This window comes from Anopheles moucheti, chromosome 3 (assembly GCF_943734755.1).
Source record: "Anopheles moucheti chromosome 3, idAnoMoucSN_F20_07, whole genome shotgun sequence".
NCBI classification, from domain to species: Eukaryota; Metazoa; Arthropoda; class Insecta; order Diptera; family Culicidae; genus Anopheles; species Anopheles moucheti.
The window spans coordinates 65,738,698-65,761,615 of record NC_069141.1 but is presented as its reverse complement, the minus strand read 5'-3'; positions in this window follow the sequence as shown (position 1 = coordinate 65,761,615).

Here is a 22,918-nt window from a genome sequence, read left to right as displayed (position 1 = left end):
CAAGATGGCGGACAAGATGGCGGCCAAGATAGCGGCCAAGATGGCGGCCAAGATGGCGGCCAAGATGGCGGCCAAGATGGCGGACCAGATGGCGGCCAAGATAGCAGACAAGATGGCGGACACAAGATGGCGGACAAAATGGCGAACACAAGATGGCGGACAAGATGGCGGACAAGATGGCGGTCAAGATGGCGGCCAAAATGGCGGACAAGATGGCGGACAAGATGGCGGACACAAGATGGCGGACACAAGATGGCGGACACAAGATGGCGGACACAAGATGGCGGACAAGATGGCGAACACCAGATGGCGGACAATATGGCGGACAAGATGGCGGACAAGATGGCGGCCAAGATCGCGGACACGATCGTAGACAAGATGGCGGACAAGATGGCGAACAAGATGGCGGACAAGATGGCGGACAAGATGGCGGACAAGATGGCGGACAAGATGGCGGACAAGATGGCGGACACAAGATGGCGGACAAGATGGCGGACACAAGATGGCGGACAAGATGGCGGACAAGATGGCGAACAAGATGGCGGCCAAGATGGCGCACACAAGATGGCGGACAAGATGGCGGCCAAGATAGCGGCCAAGATGGCGGCCAAGATGGCGGCCAAGATGGCGGCCAAGATGGCGGACCAGATGGCGGCCAAGATAGCAGACAAGATGGCGGACACAAGATGGCGGACAAAATGGCGAACACAAGATGGCGGACAAGATGGCGGACAAGATGGCGGACACAAGATGGCGGACACAAGATGGCGGACAATATGGCGGCCAAAATGGCGGACAAGATGGCGGACAAGATGGCGGACACAAGATGGCGGACAAGATGGTGGACAAGATGGCGGACAAGATGGCGGACAAGATGACGAACAAGATGGCGGACAAGATGGCGGACAAGATGGCGGACACAAGATGGCGGACAAGGTAGCGGACACAAGATGGCGGACAATATGGCGGACAAGATGGCGGACACAAGATGGCGGACAAAATGGCGGACAAGATGGCGTACACAAGATGGCGGACAAGATGGCGGACATAAGATGGCGGACAAGATGGCGGACACGATGGCGGACAAGATGGTGGACAAGATGGCGGACACAAAATGGCGGACAAGATGGCGGACACAAGATGGCGGACAAGATGGCGGAAAAGAAGGTGGACAAGATTGCGGACAAGATGGCGGACAAGATGGCGGACAAGATGGCGGACAAGATGGCGGACAAGATGGCGGACAAGATGGCGGACAAGATGGCAGACAATATGGCGGACACAAGATGGCGGACAAGATGGCGGACAAGATGGCGGACTAGATGGCGGACAAAATGGCGGACAAGATGGCAGACACAAGATGGCGGACAAGATGGCGGACACAAGATGGCGGACAAGATGGCGGACAAGATGGCGAACAAGATGGCGGACAAGATGGCGGACAAGATGGCGAACAAGATGGCGGACAAGATGGCGGTCAAGATGGCGGCCAAAATGGCGGACAAGATGGCGGACAAGATGGCGGACACAAGATGGCGGACACAAGATGGCGGACACAAGATGGCGGACACAAGATGGCGGACACAAGATGGCGGACAAGATGGTGAACACCAGATGGCGGACAATATGGCGGACAAGATGGCGGACAAGATGGCGGCCAAGATCGCGGACACGATCGTAGACAAGATGGCGGACAAGATGGTGGACAAGATGGCGGACAAGATGGCGGACAAGATGGCGGACACAAGATGGCGGCCAAGATGGCGGACAAGATGGCGGACAAGATGGCGGACAAGATGGCGGACAAGATGGCGGACAAGATTGCAGACAAGATGGCGGACAAGATGGCGGACAAGATGGCGGCCAAGATGGCGGACAAGATTGCAGACAAGATGGCGGACAAGATGGCGGACACAAGATGGCGGACAAGATGGCGGACAAGATGGCGGACAAGATGGCGAACAAGATGGCGGACAAGATGGCGAACACAAGATGGCGGACAAGATGGAGGACAAGACGGCGGACACAAGATGGCGGCCAAGATGGCGGACAAGATGGCGGACAAGATGGCGGACAAGATGGCGGACAAGATGGCGGACAAGATGGCGGACAAGATGGCGGACAAGATGGCGGACAAGATGGCGAACAAGATGGCGGACAAGATGGCGGACACAAGACGGTGGATAAGATGGCGGACAGGATGGCGGCCACGATGGCGGACAAGATGGCGGACAAGATGGCGGACACAAGATGGCGGACAAGATGGCGGACACAAGATGGCGGACAAGATGGCGGCCAAGATGGCGGACAAGATTGCAGACAAGATGGCGGACAAGATGGCGGACAAGATGGCGGCCAAGATGGCGGACAAGATGGCGGACACAAGATGGCGGACAAGATGGCGGACAAGATGGCGGACAAGATGGCGAACAAGATGGCGGACAAGATGGCGAACACAAGATGGCGGACAAGATGGCAGACAAGATGGCGGACACAAGATGGCGGCCAAGATGGCGGACAAGATGGCGGACAAGATGGCGGACAAGATGGCGGACAAGATGGCGGACAAGATGGCGGACAAGATGGCGGACAAGATGGCGGCCAAGATGGCGGACAAGATGGCGGACACAAGATGGCGGACACAAGATGGCGGACAAGATGGCGGACAAGATGGCGGTCAAGATGGCGGCCAAAATGGCGGACAAGATGGCGGACAAGATGGCGGACACAAGATGGCGGACACAAGATGTCGGACACAAGATGGCGGACACAAGATGGCGGACAAGATGGCGAACACCAGATGGCGGACAATATGGCGGACAAGATGGCGGACAAGATGGCGGCCAAGATCGCGGACACGATCGTAGACAAGATGGCGGACAAGATGGTGGACAAGATGGCGGACACAAGATGGCGGACACAAGATGGCGGACACAAGATGGCGGACAAGATGGCGGACAAGATGGCGGACACAAGATGGCGGACAAGATGGCGGACACAAGATGGCGGCCAAGATGGCGGCCAAGATGGCGGACAAGATGGCGGACAAGATGGCGGACACAAGATGGCGGACACAAGATGGCGGACAAAATGGCGGCCAAGATGGCGGACAAGATTGCAGACAAGATGGCGGACAAGATGGCGGACAAGATGGCGGCCAAGATGGCGGACAAGATTGCAGACAAGATGGCGGACAAGATGGCGGACAAGATGGCGGCCAAGATGGCGGACAAGATTGCAGACAAGATGGCGGACAAGATGGCGGACAAGATGGCGGCCAAGATGGCGGACAAGATTGCAGACAAGATGGCGGACAAGATGGCGGACAAGATGGCGGACAAGATGGCGGACAAGATGGCGGACAAGATGGCGGACAAGATGGCGGACAAGATGGCGAACAAGATGGCGGACACAAGATGGCGGACACAAGATGGCGGCCAAGATGGCGGACAAGATGGCGGACAAGATGGCGGACAAGATGAAGGACAAGATGGCGGACAAGATGGCGGACAAGATGGCGGACAAGATGGCGGCCAAGATGGCGGACAAGATTGCAGACAAGATGGCGGACAAGATGGCGGACACAAGATGGCGGACAAGATGGCGGACAAGATGGCGGACAAGATGGCGAACAAGATGGCGGACAAGATGGCGAACACAAGATGGCGGACAAGATGGCGGACAAGATGGCGGACACAAGATGGCGGCCAAGATGGCGGACAAGATGGCGGACAAGATGGCGGACAAGATGGCGGACAAGATGGCGGACAAGATGGCGGACAAGATGGCGGCCAAGATGGCGGACAAGATTGCAGACAAGATGGCGGACAAGATGGCGGATAAGATGGCGGCCAAGATGGCGGACAAGATGGCGGACAAGATGGCGAACAAGATGGCGGACAAGATGGCGAACACAAGATGGCGGACAAGATGGCGGACAAGATGGCGGACACAAGATGGCGGCCAAGATGGCGGACAAGATGGCGGACAAGATGGCGGCCAAGATTGCAGACAAGATGGCGGACAAGATGGCGGACAAGATGGCGGCCAAGATGGCGGACAAGATTGCAGACAAGATGGCGGACAAGATGGCGGACAAGATGGCGGCCAAGATGGCGGACAAGATTGCAGACAAGATGGCGGACAAGATGGCGGACAAGATGGCGGCCAAGATGGCGGACAAGATTGCAGACAAGATGGCGGACAAGATGGCGGACAAGATGGCGGACAAGATGGCGGACAAGATGGCGGACAAGATGGCGGACAAGATGGCGAACAAGATGGCGGACACAAGATGGCGGACACAAGATGGCGGCCAAGATGGCGGACAAGATGGCGGACAAGATGGCGGACAAGATGAAGGACAAGATTGCAGACAAGATGGCGGACAAGATGGCGGACAAGATGGCGGCCAAGATGGCGGACAAGATTGCAGACAAGATGGCGGACAAGATGGCGGACACAAGATGGCGGACAAGATGGCGGACAAGATGGCGGACAAGATGGCGAACAAGATGGCGGACAAGATGGCGAACACAAGATGTTGGACAAGATGGCGGACAAGATGGCGGACACAAGATGGCGGCCAAGATGGCGGACAAGATGGCGGACAAGATGGCGGACAAGATGGCGGACAAGATGGCGGACAAGATGGCGGACAAGATGGCGGCCAAGATGGCGGACAAGATGGCGGACACAAGATGGCGGACACAAGATGGCGGACACAAGATGGCGGACAAGATGGCGGACAAGATGGCGGACAAGATGGCGGTCAAGATGGCGGACAAGATGGCGGACAAGATGGCGGACAAGATGGCGGACAAGATGGCGGACAAGATGGCGGCCAAGATGGCGGACAAGATGGCGGACACAAGATGGCGGACACAAGATGGCGGACACAAGATGGCGGACACAAGATGGCGGACAAGATGGCGAACACCAGGTGGCGGACAATATGGCGGACAAGATGGCGGACAAGATGGCGGCCAAGATCGCGGACACGATCGTAGACAAGATGGCGGACAAGATGGTGGACAAGATGGCGGACAAGATGGCGGACAAGATGGCGGACAAGATGGCGGACAAGATGGCGAACAAGATGGCGGACAAGATGGCGGACAAGATGGCGGACAAGATGGCGAACAAGATGGCGGACAAGATGGCGAACACAAGATGGCGGACAAGATGGCGGACAAGATGGCGGACACAAGATGGCGGCCAAGATGGCGGACAAGATGGCGGACAAGATGGCGGACAAGATGGCGGACAAGATGGCGGACAAGATGGCGGACAAGATGGCGGACAAGATGGCGGCCAAGATGGCGGACAAGATGGCGGACACAAGATGGCGGACACAAGATGGCGGACACAAGATGGCGGACAAGATGGCGGACAAGATGGCGGACAAGATGGCGGTCAAGATGGCGGACAAGATGGCGGACAAGATGGCGGACAAGATGGCGGACAAGATGGCGGACAAGATGGCGGCCAAGATGGCGGACAAGATGGCGGACACAAGATGGCGGACACAAGATGGCGGACACGATCGTAGACAAGATGGCGGACAAGATGGTGGACAAGATGGCGGACAAGATGGCGGACAAGATGGCGGACAAGATGGCGGACAAGATGGCGGACAAGATGGCGGACACAAGATGGCGGACAAGATGGCGGACAAGATGGCGGACACAAGATGGCGGACAAGATGGCGGACAAGATGGCGAACAAGATGGCGGCCAAGATGGCGGACACAAGATGGCGGACAAGATGGCGGCCAAGATAGCGGCCAAGATGGCGGCCAAGATGGCGGCCAAGATGGCGGACCAGATGGCGGCCAAGATAGCAGACAAGATGGCGGACACAAGATGGCGGACAAAATGGCGAACACAAGATGGCGGACAAGATGGCGGACAAGATGGCGGACACAAGATGGCGGACACAAGATGGCGGACAATATGGCGGCCAAAATGGCGGACAAGATGGCGGACAAGATGGCGGACACAAGATGGCGGACAAGATGGTGGACAAGATGGCGGACAAGATGGCGGACAAGATGACGAACAAGATGGCGGACAAGATGGCGGACAAGATGGCGGACACAAGATGGCGGACAAGGTAGCGGACACAAGATGGCGGACAAGATGGCGGACAAGATGGCGGACACAAGATGGCGGACAAAATGGCGGACAAGATGGCGGACACAAGATGGCGGACAAGATGGCGGACATAAGATGGCGGACAAGATGGCGGACAAGATGGCGGACACAAGATGGCGGACAAGATGGTGGACAAGATGGCGGACAAGATGGCGGACAAGATGGCGGACAAGATGGCGGACAAGATGGCAGACAAGATGGCGGACACAAGATGGCGGACAAGATGGCGGACAAGATGGCGGACTAGATGGCGGACAAAATGGCGGACAAGATGGCGGACAAGATGGCGGACACAAGATGGCGGACAAGATGGTGGACAAGATGGCGGACAAGATGGCGGACAAGATGGCGGACAAGATGGCGGACAAGATGGCAGACAAGATGGCGGACACAAGATGGCGGACAAGATGGCGGACAAGATGGCGGACACAAGATGGCGGACACAAGATGGCGGACAATATGGCGGCCAAAATGGCGGACAAGATGGCGGACACAAGATGGCGGACAAGATGGTGGACAAGATGGCGGACAAGATGGCGGACAAGATGACGAACAAGATGGCGGACAAGATGGCGGACAAGATGGCGGACACAAGATGGCGGACAAGGTAGCGGACACAAGATGGCGGACAAGATCACGGACAAGATGGCGGACAAGATATCGGACAAGATGGCGGACACAAGATGGCGGACACAAGATGGCGGACAATATGGCGGCCAAAATGGCGGACAAGATGGCGGACAAGATGGCGGACAAGATGGCGGACACAAGATGGCGGACAAGGTAGCGGACACAAGATGGCGGACAAGATCACGGACAAGATGGCGGACAAGATATCGGACAAGATGGCGGACACAAGATGGCGGACACAAGATGGCGGACAATATGGCGGCCAAAATGGCGGACAAGATGGCGGACACAAGATGGCGGACAAGATGGTGGACAAGATGGCGGACAAGATGGCGGACAAGATGGCGGACAAGATGGCGGACAAGATGGCAGACAAGATGGCGGACACAAGATGGCGGACAAGATGGCGGACAAGATGGGGGATAAGATGGCGGTCAAGATGGCGGACAAGATGGCGGACAAGATGGCGGACAAGATGGCGGACACAAGACGGTGGATAAGATGGCGGACAAGATGGCGGACAAGATGGCGGACAAGATGGCGAACAAGATGGCGGACAAGATGGCGAACACAAGATGGCGGACAAGATGGCGGACAAGATGGCGGACACAAGATGGCGGCCAAGATGGCGGACAAGATGGCGGACAAGATGGCGGACAAGATGGCGGACAAGATGGCGGACAAGATGGCGGACAAGATGGCGGACAAGATGGCGGCCAAGATGGCGGACAAGATGGCAGACAAGATGGCGGACACAAGATGGCGGACAAGATGGCGGACAAGATGGCGGACACAAGATGGCGGACACAAGACGGCGGACAATATGGCGGCCAAAATGGCGGACAAGATGGCGGACAAGATGGCGGACACAAGATGGCGGACAAGATGGTGGACAAGATGGCGGACAAGATGGCGGACAAGATGACGAACAAGATGGCGGACAAGATGGCGGACAAGATGGCGGACACAAGATGGCGGACAAGGTAGCGGACACAAGATGGCGGACAAGATCACGGACAAGATGGCGGACAAGATATCGGACAAGATGGCGGACACAAGATGGCGGACACAAGATGGCGGACAATATGGCGGCCAAAATGGCGGACAAGATGGCGGACAAGATGGCGGACACAAGATGGCGGACAAGATGGTGGACAAGATGGCGGACAAGATGGCGGACAAGATGGCGGACAAGATGGCGGACAAGATGGCAGACAAGATGGCGGACACAAGATGGCGGACAAGATGGCGGACAAGATGGCGGACTAGATGGCGGACAAAATGGCGGACAAGATGGCAGACACAAGATGGCGGACAAGATGGCGGACACAAGATGGCGGACAAGATGGCGGACAAGATGGCGGACAAGATGGCGGACAAGATGGCGAACAAGATGGCGGACAAGATGGCGAACACAAGATGGCGGACAAGATGGCGGACAAGATGGCGGACACAAGATGGCGGCCAAGATGGCGGACAAGATGGCGGACAAGATGGCGGACAAGATGGCGGACAAGATTGCAGACAAGATGGCGGACAAGATGGCGGCCAAGATGGCGGCCAAGATGGCGGACAAGATTGCAGACAAGATGGCGGACAAGATGGCGGACACAAGATGGCGGACAAGATGGCGGACAAGATGGCGGACAAGATGGCGAACAAGATGGCGGACAAGATGGCGAACACAAGATGGCGGACAAGATGGCGGACAAGATGGCGGACACAAGATGGCGGCCAAGATGGCGGACAAGATGGCGGACAAGATGGCGGACAAGATGGCGGACAAGATGGCGGACAAGATGGCGGACAAGATGGCGGACAAGATGGCGGACTAGATGGCGGACAAAATGGCGGACAAGATGGCAGACACAAGATGGCGGACAAGATGGCGGACACAAGATGGCGGACAAGATGGCGGACAAGATCACGGACAAGATGGCGGACAAGATGTCGGACAAGATGGCGGACACAAGATGGCGGACACAAGATGGCGGACAATATGGCGGCCAAAATGGCGGACAAGATGGCGGACAAGATGGCGGACAAGATGGCGGACAAGATGGCGAACAAGATGGCGGACAAGATCACGGACAAGATGGCGGACAAGATGGCGGACAAGATGGCGGAAAAAATGGCGAACACAAGATGGCGGACAAGATGGCGGACAAGATGGCGGACAAGATGGCGGACACAAGATGGCGGACACAAGATGGCGGACAATATGGCGGCCAAAATGGCGGCCAAAATGGCGGACAAGATGGCGGACACAAGATGGCGGACAAGATGGTGGACAAGATGGCGGACAAGATGGCGGACAAGATGACGAACAAGATGGCGGACAAGATGGCGGACAAGATGGCGGACACAAGATGGCGGACAAGGTAGCGGACACAAGATGGCGGACAAGATGGCGGACAAGATGGCGGACACAAGATGGCGGACACAAGATGGCGGACAAAATGGCGGACAAGATGGCGGACACAAGATGGCGGACAAGATGGCGGACATAAGATGGCGGACAAGATGGCGGACACGATGGCGGACAAGATGGCGGACAAGATGGCGGACACAAAATGGCGGACAAGATGGCGGACACAAGATGGCGGACAAGATGGCGGAAAAGAAGGTGGACAAGATGGCGGACAAGATGGCGGACAAGATGGCGGACAAGATGGCGGACAAGATGGCGGACAAGATGGCGGACAAGATGGCGGACAAGATGGCGGACAAGATGGCGGACAAGATGGCAGACAATATGGCGGACACAAGATGGCGGACAAGATGGCGGACAAGATGGCGGACTAGATGGCGGACAAAATGGCGGACAAGATGGCAGACACAAGATGGCGGACAAGATGGCGGACACAAGATGGTGGACAAGATGGTGGACAAGATGGCGGACAAGATGGCGGACAAGATGACGAACAAGATGGCGGACAAGATGGCGGACAAGATGGCGGACACAAGATGGCGGACAAGGTAGCGGACACAAGATGGCGGACAAGATCACGGACAAGATGGCGGACAAGATATCGGACAAGATGGCGGACACAAGATGGCGGACACAAGATGGCGGACAATATGGCGGCCAAAATGGCGGACAAGATGGCGGACAAGATGGCGGACACAAGATGGCGGACAAGATGGTGGACAAGATGGCGGACAAGATGGCGGACAAGATGGCGGACAAGATGGCGGACAAGATGGCAGACAAGATGGCGGACACAAGATGGCGGACAAGATGGCGGACAAGATGGCGGACTAGATGGCGGACAAAATGGCGGACAAGATGGCAGACACAAAATGGCGGACAAGATGGCGGACACAAGATGGCGGACAAGATGGCGGACAAGATGGCGGACAAGATGGCGGACAAGATGGCGAACAAGATGGCGGACAAGATGGCGAACACAAGATGGCGGACAAGATGGCGGACAAGATGGCGGACACAAGATGGCGGCCAAGATGGCGGACAAGATGGCGGACAAGATGGCGGACAAGATGGCGGACAAGATTGCAGACAAGATGGCGGACAAGATGGCGGACAAGATGGCGGCCAAGATGGCGGACAAGATTGCAGACAAGATGGCGGACAAGATGGCGGACACAAGATGGCGGACAAGATGGCGGACAAGATGGCGGACAAGATGGCGAACAAGATGGCGGACAAGATGGCGAACACAAGATGGCGGACAAGATGGCGGACAAGATGGCGGACACAAGATGGCGGCCAAGATGGCGGACAAGATGGCGGACAAGATGGCGGACAAGATGGCGGACAAGATGGCGGACAAGATGGCGGTCAAGATGGCGGACAAGATGGCGGACTAGATGGCGGACAAAATGGCGGACAAGATGGCAGACACAAGATGGCGGACAAGATGGCGGACACAAGATGGCGGACAAGATGGCGGACAAGATCACGGACAAGATGGCGGACAAGATGTCGGACAAGATGGCGGACACAAGATGGCGGACAATATGGCGGCCAAAATGGCGGACAAGATGGCGGACAAGATGGCGGACAAGATGGCGGACAAGATGGCGGACAAGATGGCGAACAAGATGGCGGACAAGATCACGGACAAGATGGCGGACAAGATGGCGGACAAGATGGCGGACACAAGATGGCGGACAAAATGGCGAACACAAGATGGCGGACAAGATGGCGGACAAGATGGCGGACACAAGATGGCGGACATAAGATGGCGGACAATATGGCGGCCAAAATGGCGGCCAAAATGGCGGACAAGATGGCGGACACAAGATGGCGGACAAGATGGTGGACAAGATGGCGGACAAGATGGCGGACAAGATGACGAACAAGATGGCGGACAAGATGGCGGACAAGATGGCGGACACAAGATGGCGGACAAGGTAGCGGACACAAGATGGCGGACAAGATGGCGGACAAGATGGCGGACACAAGATGGCGGACACAAGATGGCGGACAAAATGGCGGACAAGATGGCGGACACAAGATGGCGGACAAGATGGCGGACATAAGATGGCGGACAAGATGGCGGACACGATGGCGGACAAGATGGCGGACAAGATGGCGGACACAAAATGGCGGACAAGATGGCGGACACAAGATGGCGGACAAGATGGCGGAAAAGAAGGTGGACAAGATGGCGGACAAGATGGCGGACAAGATGGCGGACAAGATGGCGGACAAGATGGCGGACAAGATGGCGGACAAGATGGCGGACAAGATGGCGGACAAGATGGCAGACAATATGGCGGACACAAGATGGCGGACAAGATGGCGGACAAGATGGCGGACTAGATGGCGGACAAAATGGCGGACAAGATGGCAGACACAAGATGGCGGACAAGATGGCGGACACAAGATGGCGGACAAGATGGCGGACAAGATGGCGAACAAGATGGAGGACAAGATGGCGGACAAGATGGCGAACAAGATGGCGGACAAGATCACGGACAAGATGGCGGACAAGATGTCGGACAAGATGGCGGACAAGATGGCGGACACAAGCTGGCGGCTAAGATGGCGGACAAGATGGCGGACAAGATGGCGGACAAGATGGCGGACAAGATGGGGGATAAGATGGCGGTCAAGATGGCGGACAAGATGGCGGACAAGATGGCGGACACAAGATGGCGGACAAGATGGTGGACAAGATGGCGGACAAGATGGCGGACAAGATGGCGGACAAGATGGCGGACAAGATGGCAGACAAGATGGCGGACACAAGATGGCGGACAAGATGGCGGACAAGATGGCGGACACAAGATGGCGGACACAAGATGGCGGACAATATGGCGGCCAAAATGGCGGACAAGATGGCGGACACAAGATGGCGGACAAGATGGTGGACAAGATGGCGGACAAGATGGCGGACAAGATGACGAACAAGATGGCGGACAAGATGGCGGACAAGATGGCGGACACAAGATGGCGGACAAGGTAGCGGACACAAGATGGCGGACAAGATCACGGACAAGATGGCGGACAAGATATCGGACAAGATGGCGGACACAAGATGGCGGACACAATATGGCGGACAATATGGCGGCCAAAATGGCGGACAAGATGGCGGACAAGATGGCGGACAAGATGGCGGACACAAGATGGCGGACAAGGTAGCGGACACAAGATGGCGGACAAGATCACGGACAAGATGGCGGACAAGATATCGGACAAGATGGCGGACACAAGATGGCGGACACAAGATGGCGGACAATATGGCGGCCAAAATGGCGGACAAGATGGCGGACAAGATGGCGGACACAAGATGGCGGACAAGATGGTGGACAAGATGGCGGACAAGATGGCGGACAAGATGGCGGACAAGATGGCGGACAAGATGGCAGACAAGATGGCGGACACAAGATGGCGGACAAGATGGCGGACAAGATGGGGGATAAGATGGCGGTCAAGATGGCGGACAAGATGGCGGACAAGATGGCGGACAAGATGGCGGACACAAGACGGTGGATAAGATGGCGGACAAGATGGCGGACAAGATGGCGGACAAGATGGCGAACAAGATGGCGGACAAGATGGCGAACACAAGATGGCGGACAAGATGACGGACAAGATGGCGGACACAAGATGGCGGCCAAGATGGCGGACAAGATGGCGGACAAGATGGCGGACAAGATGGCGGACAAGTTTGCAGACAAGATGGCGGACAAGATGGCGGACAAGATGGCGGCCAAGATGGCGGACAAGATGGCAGACAAGATGGCGGACACAAGATGGAGGACAAGATGGCGGACAAGATGGCGGACACAAGATGGCGGACACAAGATGGCGGACAATATGGCGGCCAAAATGGCGGACAAGATGGCGGACAAGATGGCGGACACAAGATGGCGGACAAGATGGTGGACAAGATGGCGGACAAGATGGCGGACAAGATGACGAACAAGATGGCGGACAAGATGGCGGACAAGATGGCGGACACAAGATGGCGGACAAGGTAGCGGACACAAGATGGCGGACAAGATCACGGACAAGATGGCGGACAAGATATCGGACAAGATGGCGGACACAAGATGGCGGACACAAGATGGCGGACAATATGGCGGCCAAAATGGCGGACAAGATGGCGGACAAGATGGCGGACACAAGATGGCGGACAAGATGGTGGACAAGATGGCGGACAAGATGGCGGACAAGATGGCGGACAAGATGGCGGACAAGATGGCAGACAAGATGGCGTACACAAGATGGCGGACAAGATGGCGGACAAGATGGCGGACTAGATGGCGGACAAAATGGCGGACAAGATGGCAGACACAAGATGGCGGACAAGATGGCGGACACAAGATGGCGGACAAGATGGCGGACAAGATGGCGGACAAGATGGCGGACAAGATGGCGAACAAGATGGCGGACAAGATGGCGAACACAAGATGGCGGACAAGATGGCGGACAAGATGGCGGACACAAGATGGCGGCCAAGATGGCGGACAAGATGGCGGACAAGATGGCGGACAAGATGGCGGACAAGATTGCAGACAAGATGGCGGACAAGATGGCGGACAAGATGGCGGCCAAGATGGCGGACAAGATTGCAGACAAGATGGCGGACAAGATGGCGGACACAAGATGGCGGACAAGATGGCGGACAAGATGGCGGACAAGATGGCGAACAAGATGGCGGACAAGATGGCGAACACAAGATGGCGGACAAGATGGCGGACAAGATGGCGGACACAAGATGGCGGCCAAGATGGCGGACAAGATGGCGGACAAGATGGCGGACAAGATGGCGGACAAGATGGCGGACAAGATGGCGGACAAGATGGCGGACAAGATGGCGGACTAGATGGCGGACAAAATGGCGGACAAGATGGCAGACACAAGATGGCGGACAAGATGGCGGACACAAGATGGCGGACAAGATGGCGGACAAGATCACGGACAAGATGGCGGACAAGATGTCGGACAAGATGGCGGACACAAGATGGCGGACACAAGATGGCGGACAATATGGCGGCCAAAATGGCGGACAAGATGGCGGACAAGATGGCGGACAAGATGGCGGACAAGATGGCGGACAAGATGGCGAACAAGATGGCGGACAAGATCACGGACAAGATGGCGGACAAGATGGCGGACAAGATGGCGGACACAAGATGGCGGACAAAATGGCGAACACAAGATGGCGGACAAGATGGCGGACAAGATGGCGGACAAGATGGCGGACACAAGATGGCGGACACAAGATGGCGGACAATATGGCGGCCAAAATGGCGGCCAAAATGGCGGACAAGATGGCGGACACAAGATGGCGGACAAGATGGTGGACAAGATGGCGGACAAGATGGCGGACAAGATGACGAACAAGATGGCGGACAAGATGGCGGACAAGATGGCGGACACAAGATGGCGGACAAGGTAGCGGACACAAGATGGCGGACAAGATGGCGGACAAGATGGCGGACACAAGATGGCGGACACAAGATGGCGGACAAAATGGCGGACAAGATGGCGGACACAAGATGGCGGACAAGATGGCGGACATAAGATGGCGGACAAGATGGCGGACACGATGGCGGACAAGATGGCGGACAAGATGGCGGACACAAAATGGCGGACAAGATGGCGGACACAAGATGGCGGACAAGATGGCGGAAAAGAAGGTGGACAAGATGGCGGACAAGATGGCGGACAAGATGGCGGACAAGATGGCGGACAAGATGGCGGACAAGATGGCGGACAAGATGGCAGACAATATGGCGGACACAAGATGGCGGACAAGATGGCGGACAAGATGGCGGACTAGATGGCGGACAAAATGGCGGACAAGATGGCAGACACAAGATGGCGGACAAGATGGCGGACACAAGATGGCGGACAAGATGGTGGACAAGATGGCGGACAAGATGGCGGACAAGATGACGAACAAGATGGCGGACAAGATGGCGGACAAGATGGCGGACACAAGATGGCGGACAAGGTAGCGGACACAAGATGGCGGACAAGATCACGGACAAGATGGCGGACAAGATATCGGACAAGATGGCGGACACAAGATGGCGGACACAAGATGGCGGACAATATGGCGGCCAAAATGGCGGACACAAGATGGCGGACAAGATGGCGGACAATATGGCGGCCAAAATGGCGGACAAGATGGCGGACAAGATGGCGGACACAAGATGGCGGACAAGATGGTGGACAAGATGGCGGACAAGATGGCGGACAAGATGGCGGACAAGATGGCGGACAAGATGGCAGACAAGATGGCGGACACAAGATGGCGGACAAGATGGCGGACAAGATGGCGGACTAGATGGCGGACAAAATGGCGGACAAGATGGCAGACACAAGATGGCGGACAAGATGGCGGACACAAGATGGCGGACAAGATGGCGGACAAGATGGCGGACAAGATGGCGGACAAGATGGCGAACAAGATGGCGGACAAGATGGCGAACACAAGATGGCGGACAAGATGGCGGACAAGATGGCGGACACAAGATGGCGGCCAAGATGGCGGACAAGATGGCGGACAAGATGGCGGACAAGATGGCGGACAAGATTGCAGACAAGATGGCGGACAAGATGGCGGACAAGATGGCGGCCAAGATGGCGGACAAGATTGCAGACAAGATGGCGGACAAGATGGCGGACACAAGATGGCGGACAAGATGGCGGACAAGATGGCGGACAAGATGGCGAACAAGATGGCGGACAAGATGGCGAACACAAGATGGCGGACAAGATGGCGGACAAGATGGCGGACACAAGATGGCGGCCAAGATGGCGGACAAGATGGCGGACAAGATGGCGGACAAGATGGCGGACAAGATGGCGGACAAGATGGCGGACAAGATGGCGGACAAGATGGCGGACTAGATGGCGGACAAAATGGCGGACAAGATGGCAGACACAAGATGGCGGACAAGATGGCGGACACAAGATGGCGGACAAGATGGCGGACAAGATCACGGACAAGATGGCGGACAAGATGTCGGACAAGATGGCGGACACAAGATGGCGGACACAAGATGGCGGACAATATGGCGGCCAAAATGGCGGACAAGATGGCGGACAAGATGGCGGACAAGATGGTGGACAAGATGGCGGTCAAGATGGCGAACAAGATGGCGGACAAGATCACGGACAAGATGGCGGACAAGATGGCGGACAAGATGGCGGACACAAGATGGCGGACAAAATGGCGAACACAAGATGGCGGACAAGATGGCGGACAAGATGGCGGACAAGATGGCGGACACAAGATGGCGGACACAAGATGGCGGACAATATGGCGGCCAAAATGGCGGCCAAAATGGCGGACAAGATGGCGGACACAAGATGGCGGACAAGATGGTGGACAAGATGGCGGACAAGATGGCGGACAAGATGACGAACAAGATGGCGGACAAGATGGCGGACAAGATGGCGGACACAAGATGGCGGACAAGGTAGCGGACACAAGATGGCGGACAAGATGGCGGACAAGATGGCGGACACAAGATGGCGGACACAAGATGGCGGACAAAATGGCGGACAAGATGGCGGACACAAGATGGCGGACAAGATGGCGGACATAAGATGGCGGACAAGATGGCGGACACGATGGCGGACAAGATGGCGGACACAAAATGGCGGACAAGATGGCGGACACAAGATGGCGGACAAGATGGCGGAAAAGAAGGTGGACAAGATGGCGGACAAGATGGCGGACAAGATGGCGGACAAGATGGCGGACAAGATGGCGGACAAGATGGCGGACAAGATGGCGGACAAGATGGCAGACAATATGGCGGACACAAGATGGCGGACAAGATGGCGGACAAGATGGCGGACTAGATGGCGGACAAAATGGCGGACAAGATGGCAGACACAAGATGGCGGACAAGATGGCGGACACAAGATGGCGGACAAGATGGCGGACAAGATGGCGAACAAGATGGAGGACAAGATGGCGGACAAGATGGCGAACAAGATGGCGGACAAGATCACGGACAAGATGGCGGACAAGATGTCGGACAAGATGGCGGACAAGATGGCGGACACAAGCTGGCGGCTAAGATGGCGGACAAGATGGCGGACAAGATGGCGGACAAGATGGCGGACAAGATGGGGGATAAGATGGCGGTCAAGATGGCGGACAAGATGGCGGACAAGATGGCGGACACAAGACGGTGGATAAGATGGCGGACAGGATGGCGGCCAAGATGGCGGACAAGATGGCGGACAAGACGGCGGACACAAGATGGCGGACAAGATGGCGGACACAAGATGGCGGACAAGATGGCGGCCAAGATGGCGGACAAGATTGCAGACAAAATGGCGGACAAGATGGCGGACAAGATGGCGGCCAAGATGGCGGACAAGATTGCAGACAAGATGGCGGACAAGATGGCGGACACAAGATGGCGGACAAGATGGCGGACAAGATGGCGGACAAGATGGCGAACAAGATGGCGGACAAGATGGCGAACACAAGATGGCGGACAAGATGGCGGACAAGATGGCGGACACAAGATGGCGGCCAAGATGGCGGACAAGATGGCGGACAAGATGGCGGACAAGATGGCGGACAAGATGGCGGACAAGATGGCGGACAAGATGGCGGACAAGATGGCGGCCAAGATGGCGGACAAGATGGCGGACACAAGATGGCGGACACAAGATGGCGGACAAGATGGCGGACAAGATGGCGGACAAGATGGCAGCCAAGATGGCGGCCAAAATGGCGGACAAGATGGCGGACAAGATGGCGGACACAAGATGGCGGACACAAGATGGCGGACACAAGATGGCGGACACAAGATGGCGGACAAGATGGCGAACACCAGATGGCGGACAATATGGCGGACAAGATGGCGGACAAGATGGCGGCCAAGATCGCGGACACGATCGTAGACAAGATGGCGGACAAGATGGTGGACAAGATGGCGGACACAAGATGGCGGACACAAGATGGCGGACACAAGATGGCGGACAAGATGGCGGACAAGATGGCGGACACAAGATGGCGGACAAGATGGCGGACACAAGATGGCGGCCAAGATGGCGGCCAAGATGGCGGACAAGATGGCGGACAAGATGGCGGACACAAGATGGCGGACACAAGATGGCGGACAAAATGGCGGCCAAGATGGCGGACAAGATTGCAGACAAGATGGCGGACAAGATGGCGGACAAGATGGCGGCCAAGATGGCGGACAAGATTGCAGACAAGATGGCGGACAAGATGGCGGACACAAGATGGCGGACAAGATGGCGGACAAGATGGCGGACAAGATGGCGAACAAGATGGCGGACAAGATGGCGAACACAAGATGGCGGACAAGATGGCGGACAAGATGGCGGACACAAGATGGCGGCCAAGATGGCGGACAAGATGGCGGACAAGATGGCGGACAAGATGGCGGACAAGATGGCGGACAAGATGGCGGACAAGATGGCGGACAAGATGGCGAACAAGATGGCGGACAAGATGGCGAACACAAGATGGCGGACAAGATGGCGGACAAGATGGCGGACACAAGATGGCGGCCAAGATGGCGGACAAGATGGCGGACAAGATGGCGGACAAGATGGCGGACAAGATTGCAGACAAGATGGCGGACAAGATGGCGGACAAGATGGCGGCCAAGATGGCGGACAAGATTGCAGACAAGATGGCGGACAAGATGGCGGACACAAGATGGCGGACAAGATGGCGGCCAAGATGGCGGACAAGATGGCGGACACAAGATGGCGGACACAAGATGGCGGACAAGATGGCGGACAAGATGGCGGACAAGATGGCGAACACAAGATGGCGGACAAGATGGCGGACAAGATGGCGGACACAAGATGGCGGCCAAGATGGCGGACAAGATTGCAGACAAGATGGCGGACACAAGATGGCGGCCAAGATGGCGGCCAAGATGGCGGACAAGATTGCAGACAAGATGGCGGCCAAGATGGCGGACAAGATGGCGGACAAGATGGCGGACAAGATGGTGGACAAGATGGCGGACAAGATGGCGGACAAGATGGCGGACAAGATGGCGAACAAGATGGCGGACAAGATGGCGAACACAAGATGGCGGACAAGATGGCGGACAAGATGGCGGACACAAGATGGCGGCCAAGATGGCGGACAAGATGGCGGACAAGATGGCGGACAAGATGGCGGACAAGATTGCAGACAAGATGGCGGACAAGATGGCGGCCAAGATGGCGGACAAGATGGCGGACAAGATGGCGGACAAGATGGCGGACAAGATGGCGGACAAGATGGCGGACAAGATGGCGGCCAAGATGGCGGACAAGATGGCGGACACAAGATGGCGGACACAAGATGGCGGACAAGATGGCGGACAAGATGGCGGACAAGATGGCGAACACAAGATGGCGGACAAGATGGCGGACAAGATGGCGGACACAAGATGGCGGCCAAGATGGCGGACAAGATTGCAGACAAGATGGCGGACACAAGATGGCGGCCAAGATGGCGGCCAAGATGGCGGACAAGATTGCAGACAAGATGGCGGACAAGATGGCGGACACAAGATGGCGGACAAGATGGCGGACAAGATGGCGGCCAAGATGGCGAACAAGATGGCGGACAAGATGGCGAACACAAGATGGCGGACAAGATGGCGGACACAAGATGGCGGCCAAGATGGCGGACAAGATGGCGGACAAGATGGCGGACAAGATGGCGGACAAGATGGCGGACAAGATGGCGGCCAAGATGGCGGACAAGATGGCGGACACAAGATGGCGGACACAAGATGGCGGACAAGATGGCGGACAAGATGGCGGACAAGATGGCGGTCAAGATGGCGGCCAAAATGGCGGACAAGATGGCGGACAAGATGGCGGACACAAGATGGCGGACACAAGATGGCGGACACAAGATGGCGGACACAAGATGGCGGACAAGATGGCGAACACCAGATGGCGGACAATATGGCGGACAAGATGGCGGACAAGATGGCGGCCAAGATCGCGGACACGATCGTAGACAAGATGGCGGACAAGATGGTGGACAAGATGGCGGACACAAGATGGCGGACACAAGATGGCGGACACAAGATGGCGGACACAAGATGGCGGACAAAATGGCGGACAAGATGGCGGACACAAGATGGCGGACAAGATGGCGGACACAAGATGGCGGCTAAGATGGCGGCCAAGATGGCGGACAAGATGGCGGACACAAGATGGCGGACACAAGATGGCGGACAATATGGCGGCCAAGATGGCGGACAAGATTGCAGACAAGATGGCGGACAAGATGGCGGACAAGATGGCGGCCAAGATGGCGGACAAGATTGCAGACAAGATGGCGGACAAGATGGCGGACACAAGATGGCGGACAAGATGGCGGACAAGATGGCGAACAAGATGGCGGACAAGATGGCGGACAAGATGGCGGACAAGATGGCGAACAAGATGGCGGACAAGATGGCGAACACAAGATGGCGGACAAGATGGCGGACAAGATGGCGGACAAGATGGCGGACACAAGATGGCGGACAAGATGGCGGACAAGATGGCGGACAAGATGGCGGACAAGATGGCGGTCAAGATGGCGAACAAGATGGCGGACAAGATGGCGGACAAGATGGCTGACAAGATGGCGGACAAGATGGCGAACACAAGATGGTGGACAAGATGGCGGACAAGATGGCGGACACAAGATGGCGGCCAAGATGGCGGACAAGATGGCGGACAAGATGGCGGACAAGATGGCGGACAAGATGGCGGACAAGTTGGCGGACAAGATGGCGGACAAGATGGCGGACAAGATGGCGGTCAAGATGGCGAACAAGATGGCGGACAAGATGGCGGACAAGATGGCTGACAAGATGGCGGACAAGATGGCGGACAAGTTGGCGGACAAGATGGCGGACAAGAATGCGGACAAGAATGCGGACAAAAGATGGCGGTCAAGATGGCGCGCAACTTCGTATGCAATTCCATACGAAATTCCATACAAAACCAGCTTTTTTCAAATTTCTGGTACCAGGAGAGCATGTTTTTCAAGAGGTTACACCTGGTACTAGCCAAACAAGATGACGATAGATGGCACGCAACTTCTTATACAATTCCATGCATTTTAGTCGTTAATTGACTGTCACCTAAACCCACGTGTCACCACCCACCTCCTACGAGTCACCATCCACCTCCCACGTGTCACCACCCACCTCCAACGGGTCACCTCCCACCTCCCACGGGTCACCACCCACCTCCCACGGGACACCACACACCTTCCACGAGTCACCTCCCACCTCCCACGGGTCACCACCCACCTTCCACGGGTCAACACCCACCTCCCACCTCAAACGGGTAAACATCCACCCCCCACGGGTTACCTCCTACCTTCCACGGGTCACCTCCCACCTCCCACGGGTCACAACCCACCTCCTATGGGTCACCTCCCACCTCCCACGGGTCAACACACACCTCCCATGGGTCATCACCCACCTCCCACGGGTCACCACCCACCTCCCACGGGTCACCATCCACCTCCCACGGGTCACCACCCACCTCCAACGGGTCACAACCCACCTCCCACCTCCCACGGGTCACCACCCACCTCCCACGAGTCAACATCCACCTCCCACGAGTCACCACCCACCTCCCACGGGTCAACACCCACCTCCCATGGGTCACCCCCCACTTCCCACGGGTCACCTCCCAACTCCCACGGGTCACCATCCACCTCCCACGGGTCACCACCCACCTCCCACGGGTCACCACCCACCTCCCACGGGTCACCTCCCACCTCCCACAGGTCACCACCCACCTCCCACGGGTCAACACACACCTCCCATGGGTCATCACCCACCTCCCACGGGTCACCACCCACCTCCCACGGGTCACCATCCACCTCCCACGGGTAACCAAAAACCTCCCACAGGTCACCTCCCACCTCCCATGGGTCAACATCAATCCCCCACGGGTCACCTAATACCTTCCACGGGTCACCATCCACCTCCCACGGGTCACCACCCACCTCCCATGGGTCACCACCCACCTCCCACGGGTCACCACCCACCTCCCACGGGTCACCACCCACCTCCCACGGGTCAACACACACATCCCACGGGACAAAACCCACCTCCCACGGGACAACACCCACCTCCTACGGGTCACAACCAACCTCCCACCTCCCACGGGTCAACACTCACCTCCCACGAGTCACCACACACTTCCCACGGATCACCACCCACCTCCCAAGTGTCACCACCCACCTCCCACGGGTCACCACCCACCTTTAACCATTCGCCATCTTGTTCGCCATCGTATCCGCCATCTTGTCCTCCGTCTTGTCTGCCATCTTGTCTGCCATCTGGTCCGCCATCTTGTCCGCCATCTTGTGTCCGCCATCTTGTCCGCCATATTGTCCGCCCTCTTGTCCGCCATCTTGGCCGCCATCTTGTCCGCCATCTTGTCCGCCATCTTGTGTCCGTCATCTTGTGTCCGCCATCTTGTCCGCCATCTTGTCCGCCATCTTGTGTCCGCTATCTTGTCCGCCATTTTGGCCGCCATCTTGTCCGCCATCGTGTGTCCGCCATCTTGACCGCCATCTTGTCCGCCATCTTGGCCGCCATCTTGGCTGCCATCTTGGCCGCCATCGTGTGTCCGCCATCTTGACCGCCATCTTGTCCGCCATCTTGGCCGCCATATGGGCCGC